The 16,880-nt window shown below is 48.1% G+C and overlaps 1 protein-coding gene across 4 annotated transcripts in view; it reads right to left on the reverse strand.

Moving 5' to 3' along the window:
- The window catches only part of LOC138498092 (zinc finger protein 268-like), a 104,214-nt gene extending 97,648 nt beyond the window's left edge, over window positions 1-6,566 (reverse strand). For all 4 annotated transcript variants that reach the window (XM_069621940.1, XM_069621941.1, XM_069621938.1 and 1 more), the window contains exon 1: window positions 6,473-6,566. The gene's annotated coding sequence lies outside the window, so the exon portion shown is untranslated. The remainder of the gene's footprint in view (window positions 1-6,472) is intronic.
- Window positions 6,567-16,880: the final 10,314 nt, after the last annotated feature.

The following is a 16,880-nucleotide window of genomic DNA, read 5'->3' on the forward strand; positions in this document are numbered from 1 at the left end:
CAGAGCAGGGTCTGTGCAGCAGCTGCACATCAGTCACTGCCTCTGCGAGCATTAGCCTGTGCAGGTATTATTAGATATGTAGTCACTTGCACCAGAGCAGGGTCTGTGCAGCAGCTTCACAGCAGTCACTGCCTCTGCGAGCATTTGCCTGTGCAGGTATTGTATATACAGTCACTTGCACCAGAGCAGGGTCTGTGCAGCAGCTGCACAGCAGTCACTGCCTTTGCGAGCATTTGCCTGTGCAGGTATTATTAGATATGTAGTCACTTGCACCAGAGCAGGGTCTGTGCAGCAGCTGCCCAGCAGTCACTGCCTCTGCGAGCATTAGCCCGTGCAGGTATTATTAGATATGTAGTCACTTGCACCAGAGCAGGGTCTGTGCAGCAGCTTCACAGCAGTCACTGTCTCTGTGAGCATTTGCCTGTGTAGGTATTGTATATACAGTCACTTGCACCAGAGAAGGGTCTGTGCAGCAGCTGCACAGCAGTCACTGCCTTTGCAAGCATTTGCCTGTGCAGGTATTATTAGATATGTAGTCACTTGCACCAGAGCAGGGTCTGTGCAGCAGCTGAAGAGCAGTCACTGCCTCTGGAAGCATTTGCCTGCGAAGGTATTATATACAGTCACTTGCACCAGAGCAGGGTCTGTGTAGCAGCTGCACAGCAGTCACTGCCTCTGGGAGCATTCGCAAGCGCAGGTATTATTATATATGTAGTCATTTGCACCAGAGCAGGGTCTGTGCAGGAGCTGCCCAGCAGTCACTGCCTCTGGGAGCATTAGCCTGCGCAAGTATTATTAGATATGTAGTCACTTGCACCAGAGCAGGGTCTGTGCAGCAGCTGCACAGCAGTCACTGCCTCTGCGAGCATTAGCCTGCGCAGGTATTATTAGATATGTAGTCACTTGCACCAGAGCAGGGTCTGTGCAGCAGCTGCACAGCAGTCTCTGCCTCTGGGAGCATTAGCCTGCGCAGGTATTATTAGATATGTAGTCACTTGCACCAGAGCAGGGTCTGTGCAGCAGCTGCACAGCAGTCACTGCCTCTGCGAGCATTAGCCTGCGCAGGTATTATTAGATATGCAGTCACTTGCACCAGAGCAGGGTCAGTGTAGCAGCTGCACAGCAGTCACTGCCTCTGGGAGCATTAGCCTGCGCAGGTATTATTAGATATGCAGTCACTTGCACCAGAGCAGGGTCTGTGCAGCAGCTGCACAGCAGTCACTGCCTCTACGAGCATTAGCCTGCGCAGGTATTATAAGATATGCAGTCACTTGCACGAGAGCATGGTCAGTGTAGCAGCTGCACAGCAGTCACTGCCTCTGCGGGCATTTGCCTGCGCAGGTATTATTAGATGATATGCAGTCACTTGCACCAGAGCAGGGTCTGTGTAGCAGCTGCACAGCAGTCACTGCCTCTGCGGGCATTTGCCTGCGCAGGTATTATTAGATATGCAGTCACTTGCACCAGAGCAGGGTCTGTGTAGCAGCTGCACAGCAGTCACTGCCTCTGCGGGCATTTGCCTGTGCAGGTATTATTAGATATGCAGTCACTTGCACCAGAGCAGGGTCTGTGTAGCAGCTGCACAGCAGTCACTGCCTCTTTGAGCATTTGCTGTGCAGGTATTATTAGATATATAGTCACTTGCACCAGAGCAGGTCTGTGCAGCAGCTGCACAGCAGTCACTGCCTCTGCGGGCATTTGCCTGCGCAGGTATTATTAGATATGCAGTCACTTGCACCAGAGCAGGGTCTGTGTAGCAGCTGCACAGCAGTCACTGCCTCTGCGGGCATTTGCCTGCGCAGGTATTATTAGATATGCAGTCACTTGCACCAGAGCAGGGTCTGTGTAGCAGCTGCACAGCAGTCACTGCCTCTTTGAGCATTTGCTGTGCAGGTATTATTAGATATATAGTCACTTGCACCAGAGCAGGTCTGTGCAGCAGCTGCACAGCAGTCACTGCCTCTGCGGGCATTTGCCTGCGCAGGTATTATTAGATATGCAGTCACTTGCACCAGAGCAGGGTCTGTGTAGCAGCTGCACAGCAGTCACTGCCTCTGCGGGCATTTGCCTGCGCAGGTATTATTAGATATGCAGTCACTTGCACCAGAGCAGGGTCTGTGTAGCAGCTGCACAGCAGTCACTGCCTCTTTGAGCATTTGCTGTGCAGGTATTATTAGATATATAGTCACTTGCACCAGAGCAGGATCTGTGCAGCAGCTGCACAGCAGTCACTGCCTCTGCGGGCATTTGCCTGCGCAGGTATTATTAGATATGCAGTCACTTGCACCAGAGCAGGGTCTGTGTAGCAGCTGCACAGCAGTCACTGCCTCTTTGAGCATTTGCTGTGCAGGTATTATTAGATAAGTAGTCACTTGCACCATAGCAGGGTCTGTTCAGCAGCTCCACAGCAGTCACTGCCTCTGTGAGCATTTGCCTGTGCAGGTATTATATATAGTCACTTGCACCAGAGCAGGGTCTGTGTAGCAGCTGCACAGTAGTCACTGCCTCTGTGAGCATTTGCCTGTGCAGGTATTATTAGATATGCAGTCACTTGCAACAGAGCAGGGTCTGTGTAGCAGCTGCACAGCAGTCACTGCCTCTTTGAGCATTTGCTGTGCAGGTATTATTAGATATATAGTCACTTGCACCAGAGCAGGATCTGTGCAGCAGCTGCACAGCAGTCACTGCCTCTGCGGGCATTTGCCTGAGCAGGTATTATTAGATATGCAGTCACTTGCACCAGAGCAGGGTCTGTGTAGCAGCTGCACAGCAGTCACTGCCTCTTTGAGCATTTGCTGTGCAGGTATTATTAGATAAGTAGTCACTTGCACCATAGCAGGGTCTGTTCAGCAGCTCCACAGCAGTCACTGCCTCTGTGAGCATTTGCCTGTGCAGGTATTATATATAGTCACTTGCACCAGAGCAGGGTCTGTGTAGCAGCTGCACAGCAGTCACTGCCTCTGGGAGCATTAGCCTATGCAGGTATTATTAAATATGTAGCTGCACAGCAGTCACTGCCTCTGCGAGCATTTGCCTGTGCAGGTATTATTAGATATGTAGTCACTTGCACCAGAGCAGGGTCTGTGCAGCAGCTGAAGAGCAGTCACTGCCTCTGGAAGCATTTGCCTGCGAAGGTATTATATACAGTCACTTGCACCAGAGCAGGGTCTGTGTAGCAGCTGCACAGCAGTCACTGCCTCTTTGAGCATTTGCTGTGCAGGTATTATTAGATATATAGTCACTTGCACCAGAGCAGGATCTGTGCAGCAGCTGCACAGCAGTCACTGCCTCTGGGAGCATTCGCAAGCGCAGGTATTATTATATATGTAGTCATTTGCACCAGAGCAGGGTCTGTGCAGGAGCTGCCCAGCAGTCACTGCCTCTTGGAGCATTAGCCTGCGTAGGTATTATTAGATATGTAGTCACTTGCACCAGAGCAGGGTCTGTGCAGCAGCTGCACAGCAGTCACTGCCTCTGCGAGCATTAGCCTGCGCAGGTATTATTAGATATGTAGTCACTTGCACCAGAGCAGGGTCTGTGCAGCAGCTGCACAGCAGTCTCTGCCTCTGGGAGCATTAGCCTGCGCAGGTATTATTAGATATGTAGTCACTTGCACCAGAGCAGGGTCTGTGCAGCAGCTGCACAGCAGTCACTGCCTCTGCGAGCATTAGCCTGCGCAGGTATTATTAGATATGCAGTCACTTGCACCAGAGCAGGGTCAGTGTAGCAGCTGCACAGCAGTCACTGCCTCTGGGAGCATTAGCCTGCGCAGGTATTATTAGATATGCAGTCACTTGCACCAGAGCAGGGTCTGTGCAGCAGCTGCACAGCAGTCACTGCCTCTACGAGCATTAGCCTGCGCAGGTATTATAAGATATGCAGTCACTTGCACGAGAGCATGGTCAGTGTAGCAGCTGCACAGCAGTCACTGCCTCTGCGGGCATTTGCCTGCGCAGGTATTATTAGATGATATGCAGTCACTTGCACCAGAGCAGGGTCTGTGTAGCAGCTGCACAGCAGTCACTGCCTCTGCGGGCATTTGCCTGCGCAGGTATTATTAGATATGCAGTCACTTGCACCAGAGCAGGGTCTGTGTAGCAGCTGCTCAGCAGTCACTGCCTCTTTGAGCATTTGCTGTGCAGGTATTATTAGATATGTAGTCATTTGCACCATAGCAGAGTCTGTTCAGCAGCTCCACAGCAGTCACTTCCTCTGTGAGCATTTGCCTGTGCAGGTATTATTAGATATGTAGTCACTTGCACCAGAGCAGGGTCTGTGTAGCAGCTCCACAGCAGTCACTTCCTCTGTGAGCATTTGCCTGTGCAGGTATTATTAGATATGCAGTCACTTGCACCAGAGCAGGGTCTGTGTAGCAGCTGCACAGCAGTCACTGCCTCTGCGGGCATTTGCCTGTGCAGGTATTATTATATATGCAGTCACTTGCACCAGAGCAGGGTCTGTGTAGCAGCTGCACAGCAGTCACTGCCTCTTTGAGCATTTGCTGTGCAGGTATTATTAGATATATAGTCACTTGCACCAGAGCAGGATCTGTGCAGCAGCTGCACAGCAGTCACTGCCTCTGCGGGCATTTGCCTGCGCAGGTATTATTAGATATGCAGTCACTTGCACCAGAGCAGGGTCTGTGTAGCAGCTGCACAGCAGTCACTGCCTCTGCGGGCATTTGCCTGCGCAGGTATTATTAGATATGCAGTCACTTGCACCAGAGCAGGGTCTGTGTAGCAGCTGCACAGCAGTCACTGCCTCTTTGAGCATTTGCTGTGCAGGTATTATTAGATATATAGTCACTTGCACCAGAGCAGGATCTGTGCAGAAGCTGCACAGCAGTCACTGCCTCTGCGGGCATTTGCCTGCGCAGGTATTATTAGATATGCAGTCACTTGCACCAGAGCAGGGTCTGTGTAGCAGCTGCACAGCAGTCACTGCCTCTTTGAGCATTTGCTGTGCAGGTATTATTAGATAAGTAGTCACTTGCACCATAGCAGGGTCTGTTCAGCAGCTCCACAGCAGTCACTGCCTCTGTGAGCATTTGCCTGTGCAGGTATTATATATAGTCACTTGCACCAGAGCAGGGTCTGTGTAGCAGCTGCACAGTAGTCACTGCCTCTGTGAGCATTTGCCTGTGCAGGTATTATTAGATATGCAGTCACTTGCAACAGAGCAGGGTCTGTGTAGCAGCTGCACAGCAGTCACTGCCTCTTTGAGCATTTGCTGTGCAGGTATTATTAGATATATAGTCACTTGCACCAGAGCAGGATCTGTGCAGCAGCTGCACAGCAGTCACTGCCTCTGCGGGCATTTGCCTGCGCAGGTATTATTAGATATGCAGTCACTTGCACCAGAGCAGGGTCTGTGTAGCAGCTGCACAGCAGTCACTGCCTCTTTGAGCATTTGCTGTGCAGGTATTATTAGATAAGTAGTCACTTGCACCATAGCAGGGTCTGTTCAGCAGCTCCACAGCAGTCACAGCCTCTGTGAGCATTTGCCTGTGCAGGTATTATATATAGTCACTTGCACCAGAGCAGGGTCTGTGTAGCAGCTGCACAGCAGTCACTGCCTCTGGGAGCATTAGCCTATGCAGGTATTATTATATATGTAGCTGCACAGCAGTCACTGCCTCTGCGAGCATTTGCCTGTGCAGGTATTATTAGATATGTAGTCACTTGCACCAGAGCAGGGTCTGTGCAGCAGCTGAAGAGCAGTCACTGCCTCTGGAAGCATTTGCCTGCGAAGGTATTATATACAGTCACTTGCACCAGAGCAGGGTCTGTGTAGCAGCTGCACAGCAGTCACTGCCTCTGGGAGCATTCGCAAGCGCAGGTATTATTATATATGTAGTCATTTGCACCAGAGCAGGGTCTGTGCAGGAGCTGCCCAGCAGTCACTGCCTCTGGGAGCATTTGCTGTGCAGGTATTATTAGATATATAGTCATTTGCACCAGAGCAGGGTCTGTGCAGGAGCTGCCCAGCAGTCACTGCCTCTGGGAGCATTTGCTGTGCAGGTATTATTAGATATATAGTCACTTGCACCAGAGCAGGATCTGTGCAGCAGCTGCACAGCAGTCACTGCCTCTGTGGGCATTTGCCTGTGCAGGTATTATTAGATATGCAGTCACTTGCACCAGAGCAGGGTCTGTGTAGCAGCTGCACAGTAGTCACTGCCTCTGGGAGCATTTGCCTGCGCAGGTATTATTAGATATGTAGTCACTTGTAACAGAGCAGGGTTTGTGCAGCAGCTGCACAGCAGTCACTGCCTCTGCGTATTATTAGATATTTATATATAATATGTTGTTTAGAAAATCACGTATTTACAATATTCATTTTCAACAAGAGGTTGCAAAAGGGCTCCTCCTCTTAACAATATAACAGCAAAGGGGTGAGAGCGTCTAAGTTGATGGCTGCTAAAAGAAACGCATGTTACACTCACTGCAAGAGCTGGAACGCACACACTCACCCGATGCTGCCTGCAACCAGGAAGTGAGCGTTTCATAAAGAGTAGTGTCTAGTTCCCTTCCGAGTAACGGACCCTAGCAAACCCCGCCTCCTCGTCATCACGTGGGTGACTCTGCATCACGGATCAAAACGTCCCCATCATCACGTGGCGGCTCCGCATCACGTGGATTTCAACGTCCACTTCCTCACGTGGCCTGCTCGGCATCACGTGGGTCTCCAAGTCCGCTTCCTCACGTGGGCTTCTCAGCATCACGTGATCATCACCTTTGCACCTTTTCTTTGCAACAGAGTGAGGCCTATGTTGCAAAGCAAATTTCCTATCCTTGATTATTTTTTGCTTTCTGGGGAGTCTTAAAGTTTTCTCTTGCTGATTGCTACTTTAATGCAGAGTGGCAATATTGGGGAAAGGGCATTTCTGTGTATTTTGCGGGTTTGTAACGTGCATCACAAGGGTGAGGCAATATTGGGGAGGGGTATTGTGTATTTTGGGGTATGTAACGTGCATCACAGGGGAGGCAATATTGGGGAAGGGGTATTGTGTATTTTTAGGGATATGTAACATGCATCACAGGGGGGGAGGCAATATTTGGGAAGGGGTATTGTGTATTTTGGGGGTTTGTAATGTGCATCACAGGGGTGAGGCAATATTGGGGAGTGGGTATTGTGTATTTTGGGGGTTTGTAACATGCATAGCGGGGGTGGCAATATTGGGGAAGGGGTATTGTGTATTTTGGGATATGTAACGTGCATCACAGGGGTGAGGCAAAATTGGGAAAGGGGTATTGTGTATTTTGGGGGTTTGTAACGTGCATCACAGGGGTGAGGCAATATTGGGGAAGGGGTATTGTGTATTTTGGGATATGTAACGTGCATCACAGGGGAGAGGCAATATTGGGGAGGGGTATTGTGTATTTTGGGGTATGTAACGTGCATCACAGGGGAGGCAATATTGGGGAAGGGATATTGTGTATTTTTAGGGATATGTAACATGCATCACGGGGGGGGAGGCAATATTCGGGAAGGGGTATTGTGTATTTTGAGGGTTTGTAATGTGCATCACAGGGGTGAGGCAATATTTGGGAGCAGGTATTGTATATTTTGGGGGTTTGTAGCATGCATAGCGGGGGAGGCAATATTGGGGAAGGGGTATTGTGTATTTTGGGATATGTAACGTGCATCACAGGGGTGAGGCAATATTGGGGAAGGGTATTGTGTATTTTGGGGGTTTGTAACATGCATCGCGGGGGAGGCAATATTGGGGAAGGGGTATTGTGTATTTTGGGATATGTAACGTGCATCACAGGGGTGAGGCAGTATTGAGGAAGGGGTATTGTGTACTTTGGGATATGTAACGTGCATCACAGGGGTGAGTCAATATTGGGAAAGGGATATTGTGTACTTTGGGATATGTAACGTGCATCACAGGGGTGAGGCAATATTGAGGATGGGGTATTGTGTATTTTGGGATATGTAACGTGCATCACAGGGGTGAGGCAATATTGTGGAAGGGGTATTGTGTATTTTGGGGGTTTGTAACGTGCATCACAGGGGTGAGGCAATATTGGGGAAAGGGTATTGTGTATTTTGGGATATGTAACGTGCATCACAGGGGAGAGGCAATATTGGGGAGGGGTATTGTGTATTTTGGGGTATGTAACGTGCATCACAGGGGAGGCAATATTGGGGAATGGGTATTGTGTATTTTTAGGGATATGTAACATGCATCACAGGGGGGAGACAATATTCGGGAAGGGGTATTGTGTATTTTGGGGGTTTGTAATGTGCATCACAGGGGTGAGGCAATATTGGGGAGGGGGTATTGTGTATTTTGGGGGTTTGTAACATGCATAGCGGGCGAGGCAATATTGGGGAAGGGGTATTGTGTATTTTGGGATATGTAACGTGCATCACAGGAGTGAGGCAATATTGAGGAAGGGGTATTGTGTATTTTGGGGGTTTGTAACATGCATCGCGGGGGAGGCAATATTGGGGAAGGGGTATTGTGTATTGTGGGATATGTAACGTGCATCACAGGGGTGAGGCAATATTGGGGAAGGGGTATTGTGTATTTTTGGATATGTAACGTGCATCACAGGGGTGAGGCAATATTGGGGATGGGGTATTGTGTATTTTGGGATATTTAACGTGCATCACAGGGGTGAGGCAATATTGTGGAAGGGGTATTGTGTATTTTGGGGGTTTGTAACGTGCATCACAGGGGTGAGGCAATATTGGGGAAGGGGTATTGTGTATTTTGGGATATGTAACGTGCATCACAGGGGAGAGGCAATATTGGGGAGGGGTATTGTGTATTTTGGGGTATGTAACGTGCATCACAGGGGAGGCAATATTGGGGAATGGGTATTGTGTATTTTTAGGGATATGTAACATGCATCACAGGGGGAGGCAATATTCGGGAAGGGGTATTGTGTATTTTGGGGGTTTGTAATGTGCATCACAGGGGTGAGGCAATATTGGGGAGGGGGTATTGTGTATTTTGGGGGTTTGTAACATGCATAGCGGGCGAGGCAATATTGGGGAAGGGATATTGTGTATTTTGGGATATGTAACGTGCATCACAGGAGTGAGGCAATATTGAGGAAGGGGTATTGTGTATTTTGGGGGTTTGTAACATGCATCGCGGGGGAGGCAATATTGGGGAAGGGGTATTGTGTATTGTGGGATATGTAACGTGCATCACAGGGGTGAGGCAATATTGGGGAAGGGGTATTGTGTATTTTTGGATATGTAACGTGCATCACAGGGGTGAGGCAATATTGGGGAGTTAGTATTGTGTATTTTGGGGGTTTGTAACATGCATAGCGGGGAAGGGGTATTGTGTATTTTGGGGGTTTGTAACATGCATCGCGGGGGAGGCAATATTGGGGAAGGGGTATTGTGTATTTTGGGATATGTAACGTGCAACACAGGGGTGAGGCAATATTGGGGAAGGGGTATTGTGTATTTTGGGATATATAACGTGCATCACAGGGGTGAGGCAATATTGGGGAAGGAGTATTGTGTATTTTGGGATATGTAACGTGCATCACAGGGGTGAGGCAATATTGGGGAAGGGGTATTGTGTATTTTGGGATATGTAACGTGCATCACAGGGGTGAGGCAATATTGGGGAAGGGATATTGTGTATTTTGGGATATGTAACGTGCATCACAGGTGGAGGCAATATTGGGGAAGGGGTATTGTGTATTTTGGGGGTTTGTATCATGCATCGCGGGGGAGGCAATATTAGGGAAGGGGTATTGTGTATTTTGGGATATGTAACGTTCATCACAGGGGTGAGGCAATATTGGGGAAGCGATATTGTGTATTTTGGGATATGTAACGTGCATCACAGGGGGGAGGCAATATTGGGGAAGTGGTATTGTGTATTTTGGGATATGTAACGTGCATCACAGGGGGAGGCAATATTGGGGAGGGGTATTGTGTATTTTGGGGTATGTAACGGGCATCACAGGGGAGGCAATATTGGGGAAGGGGTATTGTGTATTTTTAGGGATATGTAACGTGCATCACAGGGGTGAGGCAATATTGGGGAAGGGGTATTGTGTATTGTGGGATATGTAACGTGCATCACACGGGTGAGGCAATATTGGGGAAGGGGTATTGTGTATTTTGGGATATGTAACGTGCATCACAGGGGTGAGGCAATATTGGGAAAGGGGTATTGTGTATTGTGGGATATGTAACGTGCATCACAGGGGTGAGGCAATATTGGGGAAGGGGTATTGTGTATTTTGGGATATGTAACGTGCATCACAGGGGTGAGGCAATATTGGGGAAGGGGTATTGTGTATTGTGGGATATGTAACGTGCATCACAGGGGTGAGGCAATATTGGGGAAGGGGTATTGTGTATTTTGGGATATGTAACGTGCATCACAGGGGTGAGGCAATATTGGGGAGTTGGTATTGTGTATTTTGGGGGTTTGTAACATGCATAGCGGGGAAGGCAATATTGGGGAAGGGGTATTGTGTATTTTGGGGGTTTGTAACATGCATCGCGGGGGAGGCAATATTGGGGAAGGGGTATTGTGTATTTTGGGATATGTAACGTGCATCACAGGGGTGAGGCAATATTGGGGAAGGGGTATTGTGTATTTTGGGATATGTAACGTGCATCACAGGGGTGAGGCAATATTGGGGAAGGGGTATTGTGTATTTTGGGATATGTAACGTGCATCACAGGGGTGAGGCAATATTGGGGAAGGGGTATTCTGTATTTTGGGATATGTAACGTGCATCACAGGGGTGAGGCAACATTGGGGCAGGGGTATTGTGTATTTTGGGGGTTTGTAACATGCATCGCGGGGGAGGCAATATTGAGGAAGGGGTATTGTGTATTTTGGGATATGTAACGTGCATCACAGGGGTGAGGCAATATTGGGGAAGGGGTATTGTGTATTTTGGGATATGTAACGTGCATCACAGGGGTGAGGCAATATTGGGGAAGAGGTATTGTGTATTTTGGGATATGTAACGTGCATCACAGGGGTGAGGCAATATTGGGGAAGGGGTATTGTGTATTTTGGGATATGTAACGTGCATCACAGGGGTGAGGCAATATTAGGGAAGGGGTATTGTGTATTTTGGGATATGTAACGTGCATCACAGGGGTGAGGCAATATTGGGGAAGGGATATTGTGTATTTTGGGATATGTAACGTGCATCACAGGTGGAGTCAATATTGGGGAAGGGATATTGTGTATTTTGGGATATGTAACGTGCATCACAGGGGGAGGCAATATTGGTGAAGGGGTATTGTATATTTTGGCATATGTAACGTGCATCACAGGGGGAGGCAATATTGGGGAAGGGATATTGTGTATTTTGGGATATGTAACATGCATCACAGGGGGGAGGCAATATTGGGGAAGGGGTATTGTGTATTTTGGGGGTTTGTAACGTGCATCACAGGGGTGAGGCAATATTGGGAAGGGGGTTTTGTGTATTTTGGGGGTTTGTAACATGCATAGCGGGGGAGGCAATATTGGGGAAGGGGTATTGTGTATTTTGGGATATGTAACGTGCATCACAGGGGTGAGGCAATATTGGGGAAGGGGTATTGTGTATTTTGGGGGTTTGTAACATGCATCGCGGGGGAGGCAATATTGGGGAAGGGGTATTGTGTATTTTGGGATATGTAACGTGCATCACAGGGGTGAGGCAATATTGGGGAAGGGGTATTGTGTATTTTGGGATATGTTACATGCATCACAGGGGTGAGGCAATATTGGGGAGGGGGTATTGTGTATTTTGGGGGTTTGTAACATGCATCGCGGGGGAGGCAATATTGGGGAAAGGCTATTGTGTATTTTGGGATATGTAACGTTCATCACAGGGGTGAGGCAATATTGGGGAAGGGGTATTGTGTATTTTGGGATATGTAACGTGCATCACAGGGGTGAGGCAATATTGGGGAGGGGGTATTGTGTATTTTGGGGGTTTGTAACATGCATCGCGGGGGAGGCAATATTGGGGAAGGGATATTGTGTATTTTGGGATATGTAACGTGCATCACAGGGTGAGGCAATATTGGGGAGGGGGTATTGTGTATTTTGGGGGTTTGTAACGTGCATCACAGGGGTGAGGCAATATTGGGGAAGGGGTATTGGGTATTTTGGGGACATGTAACGTGCATCACAGGGGTGAGGCAATATTGGGGAAGGGGTATTGTGTATTTTGGGATATGTAACGTGCATCACAGGGGTGAGGCAATATTGGGGAAAGGGTGTGTATTTTGGGATATGTAAGGTGCATCACAGGGGTGAGGCAATATTGGGGAGGGGGTATTGTGTATTTTGGGGGTTTGTAACATGCATAGCATGGGAGGCAATATTGGCGAAGGGGCATTGTGTATTTTGGGATATGCAACGTGCATCACAGGGGTGAGGCAATATTGGGGAAGGTCTATTGTGTATTTTCGGTGTTTGTAACATGCATCGCGGGGGAGGCAATATTGGGGAAGGGGTATTGTGTATTTTGGGATATGTAACGTGCATCACAGGGGTGAGGCAATATTGGGGAAAGGGTATTGTGTATTTTGGGATATGTAAGGTGCATCACAGGGGTGAGGCAATATTCGGGAAGGGGTATTGTGTATTTTGGGGGTTTGTAATGTGCATCACAGGGGTGAGGCAATATTGGGGAGGGGGTATTGTGTATTTTGGGGGTTTGTAACATGCATAGCGGGCGAGGCAATATTGGGGAAGGGGTATTGTGTATTTTGGGATATGTAACGTACATCACAGGAGTGAGGCAATATTGGGGAAGGGGTATTGTGTATTTTGGGGGTTTGTAACATGCATCGCGGGGGAGGCAATATTGGGGAAGGGGTATTGTGTATTGTGGGATATGTAACGTGCATCACAGGGGTGAGGCAATATTGGGGAAGGGGTATTGTGTATTTTGGGATATGTAACGTGCATCACAGGGGTGAGGCAATATTGGGGAGTTAGTATTGTGTATTTTGGGGGTTTGTAACATGCATAGCGGGGAAGGCAATATTGGGGAAGGGGTATTGTGTATTTTGGGGGTTTGTAACATGCATCGCGGCGGAGGCAATATTGGGGAAGGGGTATTGTGTATTTTGGGATATGTAACGTGCAACACAGGGGTGAGGCAATATTGGGGAAGGGGTATTGTGTATTTTGGGATATGTAACGTGCATCACAGGGGTGAGGCAATATTGGGGAAGGAGTATTGTGTATTTTGGGATATGTAACGTGCATCACAGGGGTGAGGCAATATTGGGGAAGGGGTATTGTGTATTTTGGGATATGTAACGTGCATCAAAGGGGTGAGGCAATATTGGGGAAGGGATATTGTGTATTTTGGGATATGTAACATGCATCACAGGGGGAGGCAATATTGGGGAAGGGGTATTGTGTATTTTGGGGGTTTGTAACATGCATCGCGGGGGAGGCAATATTAGGGAAGGGGTATTGTGTATTTTGGGATATGTAATGTGCATCACGGGTGAGGCAATATTGGGGAAGCGATATTGTGTATTTTGGGATATGTAACGTGCATCACAGGGGTGAGGCAATATTGGGGAAGAGGTATTGTGTATTTTGGGATATGTAACGTGCATCACAGGGGTGAGGCAATATTGGGGAAGGGGTATTGTGTATTTTGGGATATGTAACGTGCATCACAGGGGTGAGGCAATATTAGGGAAGGGGTATTGTGTATTTTGGGATATGTAACGTGCATCACAGGGGTGAGGCAATATTGGGGAAGGGATATTGTGTATTTTGGGATATGTAACGTGCATCACAGGTGGAGTCAATATTGGGGAAGGGATATTGTGTATTTTGGGATATGTAACGTGCATCACAGGGGGAGGCAATATTGGGGAAGGGGTATTGTATATTTTGGCATATGTAACATGCATCACAGGGGGAGGCAATATTGGGGAAGGGATATTGTGTATTTTGGGATATGTAACATGCATCACAGGGGGGAGGCAATATTGGGGAAGGGGTATTGTGTATTTTGGGGGTTTGTAACGTGCATCACAGGGGTGAGGCAATATTGGGAAGGGGGTATTGTGTATTTTGGGGGTTTGTAACATGCATAGCGGGGGAGGCAATATTGGGGAAGGGGTATTGTGTATTTTGGGATATGTAACGTGCATCACAGGGGTGAGGCAATATTGGGGAAGGGGTATTGTGTATTTTGGGGGTTTGTAACATGCATTGCGGGGGAGGCAATATTGGGGAAGGGGTATTGTGTATTTTGGGATATGTAACGTGCATCACAGGGGTGAGGCAACATTGGGGAAGGGGTATTGTGTATTTTGGGATATGTTACATGCATCACAGGGGTGAGGCAATATTGGGGAGGGGGTATTGTGTATTTTGGGGGTTTGTAACATGCATCGCGGGAGAGGCAATATTGGGGAAAGGCTATTGTGTATTTTGGGATATGTAACGTTCATCACAGGGGTGAGGCAATATTGGGGAAGGGGTATTGTGTATTTTGGGATATGTAACGTGCATCACAGGGGTGAGGCAATATTGGGGAGGGGGTATTGTGTATTTTGGGGGTTTGTAACATGCATCGCGGGGGAGGCAATATTGGGGAAGGGGTATTGTGTATTTTGGGATATGTAACGTGCATCACAGGGTGAGGCAATATTGGGGAGGGGGTATTGTGTATTTTGGGGGTTTGTAACGTGCATCACAGGGGTGAGGCAATATTGGGGAAGGGGTATTGGGTATTTTGGGGATATGTAACGTGCATCACAGGGGTGAGGCAATATTGGGGAAGGGGTATTGTGTATTTTGGGATATGTAACGTGCATCACAGGGGTGAGGCAATATTGGGGAAAGGGTGTGTATTTTGGGATATGTAAGGTGCATCACAGGGGTGAGGCAATATTGGGGAGGGGGTATTGTGTATTTTGGGGGTTTGTAACATGCATAGCAGGGGAGGCAATATTGGGGAAGGGGCATTGTGTATTTTGGGATATGCAACGTGCATCACAGGGGTGAGGCAATATTGGGGAAGGTCTATTGTGTATTTTCGGTGTTTGTAACATGCATCGCGGGGGAGGCAATATTGGGGAAGGGGTATTGTGTATTTTGGGATATGTAACGTGCATCACAGGGGTGAGGCAATATTGGGGAAAGGGTATTGTGTATTTTGGGATATGTAAGGTGCATCACAGGGGTGAGGCAATATTCGGGAAGGGGTATTGTGTATTTTGGGGGTTTGTAATGTGCATCACAGGGGTGAGGCAATATTGGGGAGGGGGTATTGTGTATTTTGGGGGTTTGTAACATGCATAGCGGGCGAGGCAATATTGGGGAAGGGGTATTGTGTATTTTGGGATATGTAACGTACATCACAGGAGTGAGGCAATATTGGGGAAGGGGTATTGTGTATTTTGGGGGTTTGTAACATGCATCGCGGGGGAGGCAATATTGGGGAAGGGGTATTGTGTATTGTGGGATATGTAACGTGCATCACAGGGGTGAGGCAATATTGGGGAAGGGGTATTGTGTATTTTGGGATATGTAACGTGCATCACAGGGGTGAGGCAATATTGGGGAGTTAGTATTGTGTATTTTGGGGGTTTGTAACATGCATAGCGGGGAAGGCAATATTGGGGAAGGGGTATTGTGTATTTTGGGGGTTTGTAACATGCATCGCGGCGGAGGCAATATTGGGGAAGGGGTATTGTGTATTTTGGGATATGTAACGTGCAACACAGGGGTGAGGCAATATTGGGGAAGGGGTATTGTGTATTTTGGGATATGTAACGTGCATCACAGGGGTGAGGCAATATTGGGGAAGGAGTATTGTGTATTTTGGGATATGTAACGTGCATCACAGGGGTGAGGCAATATTGGGGAAGGGGTATTGTGTATTTTGGGATATGTAACGTGCATCAAAGGGGTGAGGCAATATTGGGGAAGGGATATTGTGTATTTTGGGATATGTAACGTGCATCACAGGGGGAGGCAATATTGGGGAAGGGGTATTGTGTATTTTGGGGGTTTGTAACATGCATCGCGGGGGAGGCAATATTAGGGAAGGGGTATTGTGTATTTTGGGATATGTAATGTGCATCACGGGTGAGGCAATATTGGGGAAGCGATATTGTGTATTTTGGGATATGTAACGTGCATCACAGGGGGGAGGCAATATTGGGGAAGGGGTATTGTGTATTTTGGGATATGTAACGTGCATCACAGGGGGAGGCAATATTGGGGAGGGGTATTGTGTATTTTGGGGTATGTAACGGGCATCACAGGGGAGGCAATATTGGGGAAGGGGTATTGTGTATTTTTAGGGACATGTAACGTGCATCACAGGGGTGAGGCAATATTGGGGAAGGGGTATTGTGTATTTTGGGATATGTAACGTGCATCAAAGGGGTGAGGCAATATTGGGGAAGGGGTATTGTGTATTTTGGGATATGTAACGTGCATCACAGGAGTGAGGCAATATTGAGGAAGGGGTATTGTGTATTATGGGGGTTTGTAACATGCATAGCGGGCGAGGCAATATTGGGGAAGGGATATTGTGTATTTTGGGATATGTAACGTGCATCACAGGAGTGAGGCAATATTGAGGAAGGGGTATTGTGTATTTTGGGGGTTTGTAACATGCATCGCGGGGGAGGCAATATTGGGGAAGGGGTATTGTGTATTGTGGGATATGTAACGTGCATCACAGGGGTGAGGCAATATTGGGGAAGGGGTATTGTGTATTTTTGGATATGTAACGTGCATCACAGGGGTGAGGCAATATTGGGGAGTTAGTATTGTGTATTTTGGGGGTTTGTAACATGCATAGCGGGGAAGGGGTATTGTGTATTTTGGGGGTTTGTAACATGCATCGCGGGGGAGGCAATATTGGGGAAGGGGTATTGTGTATTTT

The sequence above is a fragment of the Ambystoma mexicanum genome, chromosome 5q, assembly GCF_040938575.1.
Source record: "Ambystoma mexicanum isolate Mex_15411 chromosome 5q, UKY_AmexF1_1, whole genome shotgun sequence".
Lineage (NCBI taxonomy): Eukaryota > Metazoa > Chordata > Amphibia > Caudata > Ambystomatidae > Ambystoma > Ambystoma mexicanum.